We start from the raw sequence: 6,925 nt of genomic DNA on the forward strand, positions 1-6,925 counted from the left end.
AAGAAACATAAAGATGTTGAAAGACGCATTCCCATTGACAATAAACACACTTGACAACAGAATTAGCACAAAATAGTTCAGTTTATTATAGAATATGTCATTAAGATCATATTTTTAATTATGCACATTCAGTTTTAAGTATTCAAAGGGAACAGTTGTAGACGTCAGGGTTCCTCTCCGGTGTACTGGCTGGGTATAGGGGGTCCTCCCAGGGGGTTGCACGCCATTTTCATCAGGTCTGTCCTGTCCGTCAGGCGGGTTTGCGGACAGACCGTCACTGGTCTGGGGAATGGACCCACTCACACCCATTGGCTGACCGGAGAGGAGGGAGTATCGGTGCATTAGTCAGTCAGTCATGGAAGAATTACAGGTACTTAGGAAGATCCTTCTCCACCACCTGAAAGGAAGGAGAAATAGGTATGATGAATTGCATCCATGTCTCTTTTTTTTCTGAACAATGGTTTATTAGTTTTTCTTGCATGTCCTAAGACAATTACAGTTTCAAGATGCAAAAATGTACAGTTCAATAGGGAGAAAAAACAAAATGAAAAAACAAAGAAAAACAACAGGATACAATTAAGGACAAAACCAAACTAAAAAGAAATAGATTTCAGTATTTCCAAATTCAATCAGCCTATTCAAATTTCAATCTCAAAGGCTACCAACCCAGAGCCACATAGGAATATTATAAGGTAGACAGAGCAGGGCAATCCCATCTCCCATCCACAAGACCAAACATTGTTGTTAAATTAGATCTTGCAAATGGGAAGCAGCATATGACCAATTGACAAGAGTTTCGGGCTTGGCCCCACGCAGTCTGGCAGTGGATCTTTCCAGCTGCTTAATATCCTAGTACATAAACAACCAACATCTGCAAAGGGCAACAGCCGGTTCAAACCAACTCCTTAGAATATTTTTTTTGCCTGCTGTTAATGCAACCATAACAATCTGCCTCTGAGGGATAAGACAAGGAAATGCTAGAGCTACAACCCAGCAGGAGGGATGGGGAAGCAGGTAGGCTCCTGCCAAGAAAACCATTTAAAACACTTGAACCCAAAGAGACTTTACCGGTAAACAGCTCCAAAGCATATGCATATCATTGCCCACCTCAGATTGGGTACATTTATTACACATCACTATCCACAAGCTTCATTTTGAACCTTCACTCTGGGGTGAAATAAAATCTGAGAAAATGTTAAATGAATAGGTTGATGGGCAAGGCTCTTAGAAGAGGCAAAAAATATTGCCCCATATCGTGGTCCAATCCCATTTAAACCCTGAACTTTGCAGGTCCTTCTCCCAGACCTTCATAACAGGTAGATGTTTTATATTATGAGTCACCAGCCTATCATATAGTGAGGACACCATTCCAGCATCCATGTCTTTTAGTTGATTTTCATGTTTCTCTCCTTATATGGATTTAATATAATTGGATTTAATTTGTTAGATAAGAGCCATAACAGTAGCCAGCTATAGACACTTGTGGTGTATTGGATTTCCCATTCAGGAGAGACACTATGAGAGATATACCATGTTTGAGCAGCCGTTAAAGAAAGCATGCCCTATATTGACATTTTCTCTGTGCTTGATAGAGGATTGCCCCACTCCCCACTACTTCCAATTTTACAGGGTTGTATTCACATAAAAAGGTTTCCAGGAAGCATTTATAAATGGTCGATAATGCATCATTTCAGTGGCAAAGTCACAAGGCAGAATGATGGAGAGGGTTATTCCAGGCCAGCCCTGAGGTTATGGCTGAGTGCTACATCACATGGACATGTCAGTGAGCCCATCATAGGCCTGTGCTGTAATTACAGTCATTGACTTACACTGGGATCATCCATTGGTCCATATCTCTTCATAACCTGGCCCTCTCTGTTGATCAGGAACTACAAATACAGAGAGAAGAAGCAATGGACATTGAAACTCATTCTGCATTAAAGATTCAGTCCGGGATTAAAACACTTACAAATTCATAACATATTGTAATGTAATATATATATATGATATGCTACATTTTTTATATATATATATGTAAAAAATGTAGCATATCATACGAAATGGATGACGTAATACACAATTGTGCACAATTTTCGGCGACCCGTTTTGGCTCATTAGCACTACTTTCAAAACTACTGTCTGAAATTATACAAAAGCTCTGGAGAATCACTTTAAACTTCCATGATCTAACTGCAAAATCTGATAATAGTCAATAGGTGTTTTTGTTTTCAATTCGTTAACCCCACAACTCCCCAACTCATAAATGCTGAAATATACTTCCATTTAAGTATGTATTTGTATGACACTGGGCCAAGAAAGACCATAATAATAAGACTACCATTTTTATTTTATTTTGTTAACAGAGGCTATAACATTGAACTCAATGGGCATGCAATGAGCAACCTTTGCTTTCACCAGAGATAAACGCTTGGCATATAACCCTGGGTAACTCCTACTCAGCTGTGTCAACTTTCTGCTGATGGGGATATCTGATGATGACTAATAAGAAATATTTACCTTTGTGAAATTCCACTTGATGCCACTGTTGGGAAGAAAACAAGATCATAAGATAAAGCAATCATTAACACAGTGACAATAACCAAACTCATACATGCTACATTTGAAATATCTGCTTATATTACGGTATATAAGCCATTATCAAATACTTTGCGGAGCATTAGTAAGCAGTTTGTAAATAATTTGATATAATGTATTTAAAGTATTAACAGTGGTCTAAGGCACTGCATCTCAGTGCAAGAAGCGACACTACAGTCCCTGGTTCAAATCCAGGCTGAATCACATCTGGCCGTGATTGGGAGTCCCATAGGGCGGTGCACAATTGGCCCAGCGCCGTCCGTGTTTGGCCGTCATTGTAAATAAGAATTTGTTCTTAAATGACTTACCTAGTCAAATAAAGGTTAAATAAAAAATAAAATAGATTTTATATTCATGGCCAACAAAAATGATATGTGAGTCTAATCACGCTAGTTATGACACGTCTCTCCAAAACATCTCCACTTACTTTCCCAGGAAGCCTTTCCCGTTGGGCTGCTCCTTCAGCCACTTCCACAGGGGGTGGGCGTTATCCCCGTTCACATCAATCTTACTGAACATTGGGAACTCAGCATCGTACGACTTAGCAAAGTCCTTGATCTGAGCTTCAGTGCCAGGTTCCTAAAATGAACACATAAGACACGTAATAAAATGGCCATAGAAGAAATGTTTTAGGTGAGAATTTTTTTTTGATGAAGAGAGGTGTAGCTACCTGACTCCCGAACTGGTTGGAAGGGAAGGCCAGGATGCGTAAACCTTTCTCAGCGTACTTCGCGTGCATCTCCGCAAACTGAGAATAGTTTACTGGGGTTTTCCCTCATTTAGAGGCAACGTTGACAATGATGACAACATCTCCCCTACACAAACACATTAAAACACAGGAGAGAACAGGTCAGAGGCTTTTGGAAGGGGTATGGTGAATGATATATATATAACATGATTGTAGTTATGATTGTGGTTATTTAGTATTTTGGAGTGCTGAGTAACTTGTTTTCACCCACTCACCTGTATTTCTCGAGGGACACCTCGTTTCCATCAATATCCTTGGCAGAGAAGTCATAAATAGATGTGGCTGTCAGCCCGTCCTCTGTCGGGGCAGACTGCGAGAGGTGAGAAGAAAGAGAGTAAGTCCAAATGTTTGCTGCTAGCTCTTAAGTACCTGGCACACACGTGTGCTCACTCACACTCACTGTAAAGGAAAAACTCAGCAAACCTCTCTCTCTTTCAGAGTGATCGTCATTATTCAAATGAAATGCCTTTGCTCTCATCCATTCTACACGGAAATCCACATAATAACATCGTTCGAAAATGTGTTTGAATGACAGAAAAGCAGCAATTGAAGTGTTAAAAAGTTACTGATTACAAGGGTGTATTTCCCCTCCAACAATAAACACACTATATGCACCTGGCATACTTTCTCAGATAAAGATTCGACAGCAGATGTAAACATAAGAAAACCTGCCATAGCCAATATCGCCAAAACATTTCCAGTGATCTTACTAAAGTCTGCAGCAAGACAGAGAAAAGGACAGCAGATCCTAGCAGACGCATGACTCCCTTTCAGTAAGGTCGACTGAAAAGGCAGAACGCGCATGTGACAGTATCCCTGTGATTTGACCACACAGTCTTCTGTCCCACAAACGTTTGACTGACTGAGCCTTTCAGTACAATACACACTCTAATCCCCCAATTTATGAAACTCTGACAATCAATAACTAGGAAGATATGGCATTCTTCTCTGATAGGACGCTTTTATGCTGACCACTGACAGGCAAAGGATGATAACACCTACACAATCAGTGGTCCTCATTACATACCAATAGATACTGTTATCTCTTCCTAGAAGTGACACAAAGTGTGACTTGCACAGGACAAAGGTAACCTCCTCTTTGGGAACTGACCTTGCTAAACACAAAAGGTTACATAAGTCAAAAAGTACAGTACACAGTAGTACTTCTCTATGACTAAATGAACAGTAACATTTCACATCAACAATAACATTTTAAAAAGGATGGAGCAAAACTATCAATATGGTCCAAAAATCCACTATTTCACCAAACAACAACTATTTGGATGTATATTGCCCATATGCAGTGATCTTATATTTGTGACCTTTGTCAGGATATCATATCAACTTAGATGAACCTTCACCTGACAAAGGCATGCAATGAAACAATTTCTGTTTGTGATGTGTGATAGAGATTTTCAATTACAGTAGGCTATTCATACTGTAAGTCTCAACAAATGACTCGCACRGGAGAGCCTAATCATTCTGCAAAGCACGTAAACAAGGGTTTCAAAAAGCCTCAGTTCTTTCCTATTTCAGAGGTTCTTTATTCCATCAAATGTCATAACATCTTTAGCATCATATGGTATAGAATAGATGCAACAGATGTGCATGGAGACTCATGTTTACATTTTCTAAGAGAGAGGATCTGAGAGTATCAATCTTTTAATTTGAGGGCAGTGGTACAAGACAGTGGTTGGGCAATTGATTCAGTATATATTATTTCACCATTTTGATAAGGTGCAGCCATAGGAAAATATGAACCTTTCACCTGGTTTAAACTTTACCACTCAATGATGTCATCTGACAAACACAACAAGGTAAATTATAAACCTGATAAGATTGATATGAGGGAACAGGGAGGTCCTGACTTGTGATACCACATAGTCTACCCTGTRTACACCCCAGATACCAAATAAATAACTAAACTGAAAACCAGCCAGATGATGATCATGTGTCCATACTTTTTCTGACATCCAGACCCAATACCTTTTAACACCCTGTATGTAGACAGCTTTTTCACAGACATCAAATGAAGAGTGCATCATGTAGAGTAGTATAATTAATTAATAAAACACACAAACATAAGTAAATTGTCCTAAATACATGCACTGCAATTTAGGCCACTTTGCTATAGACAACGTCAGCAGGTTATCAGCACACACCAGAAGGGCTATGGAGAGAATGGTTTCATCCTATGTAACAGTCAACAGCACAACAATTAACTCTGCATATGGCTATAGTACTGTATACAATAGCCTACCATTGTGAATAAATATAATCCAATCACAAGAACGTGTCCACAACTTGCCAATGTCCCAAATACTAAGACACGCTTAATTTGCCGCAACGACATTGAATTGTATAAACTCCGTCTGCAGGGTTTGTTGTGAAACGTACTGCGTACTCAAATCTTTGGCGTGTTTGAGCCTCTAGGGGGCGTGCCATAACTGTACTTGATAATTTGCATGTTTTTCTCTGACTGAGCTAACTCATACGGTCGTTTTTTTTTCTCTACATGTGCTAAGACATAACATTTATATTTGAAGATCAGTCAAATATTTCATTCATTGTTGGAACATCCGGTGACATCATCATTGCGCGCGCTCCTAATAACGCGTAACTGCAACGTGAGTTAGCGTTAGCTAGTGAGAAGTATCTTACATGTATTGATATTAATCGCGGTACGTTAATCAAACACACAAACAATATAATACTGGCACTATTGGCCTATTAGTGTTACTGATAATAAAATAGTATTAACAATTAGCCTGTTATAATATAATCCACATCACAAACCCGAGTCCACAGCTTGCCAATGTCCCAAATAACTTAATACACGCTTAATTTGCCACAACGACATTGAATTGTATAAACTCCGTCTTGCAGGGTTTGTTGAAGAACGTACTGCGTACTCAATCTTTGTATTTCAGCCTCTAGGGGGCGTGCCATAACTGTACCTGATAATTTGCATGTTTTCCTCTGACTGAGCTAACTCATAGACGGTCGTTTTGTTTTTTCCTCTTATCATGGCTAGGAGACATAGGGGACTTGTAGACATCACATAAGATCATAATATTTATATTGTGAATGAGGGGTCAAATAACTTAGAAATGCCATAGTTCTTAAATAATGAACAGAGGTTATTTAGGCACTCATTCAGTCAAAACATATATTACACACATCTGATTCCTGGAATAGTCCTCGGTAATCATTCTAGTTTTTCGTCGCTTTCGAACTGCATCACTCTTGAATTATCCCAAACACTGGACGTACCTGAGCGCATAGCGCTGAGTTTAGCGTTAGCTAGTGGAGAAGTATTGAACTTACATGTATTGTGATATCGTATACAGTAAGCAGTATCAACTGCACCGGTTAATTATAATATCAATACATCTCATCGAAACGCAATGGATGACGATGAGGAAACATATAGGCTATGGAAAATTCGGAAAACCATCATGCGGTGGGTTACTGAGATGAGCTGTTTGCTAGCTGTATCAACTTTAGTAGTAGCTAACTATCGGTAGCTGTAGTCAATATTATACCCAAAGGTGGAGCAATTGATATTCACTAACTATAGTT

At 39.2% G+C, this 6,925-nt stretch overlaps 1 pseudogene; it reads right to left on the reverse strand.

Annotated features, from left to right (window-relative positions):
- Positions 1-62: 62 nt before the first annotated feature.
- On the reverse strand, positions 63-5,756 carry LOC111952959 (phospholipid hydroperoxide glutathione peroxidase-like; annotated as a pseudogene).
- Positions 5,757-6,925: the final 1,169 nt, after the last annotated feature.

This window comes from Salvelinus sp. IW2-2015, linkage group LG26 (assembly GCF_002910315.2).
Source record: "Salvelinus sp. IW2-2015 linkage group LG26, ASM291031v2, whole genome shotgun sequence".
In the NCBI taxonomy this organism is placed as follows: domain Eukaryota; kingdom Metazoa; phylum Chordata; class Actinopteri; order Salmoniformes; family Salmonidae; genus Salvelinus; species Salvelinus sp. IW2-2015.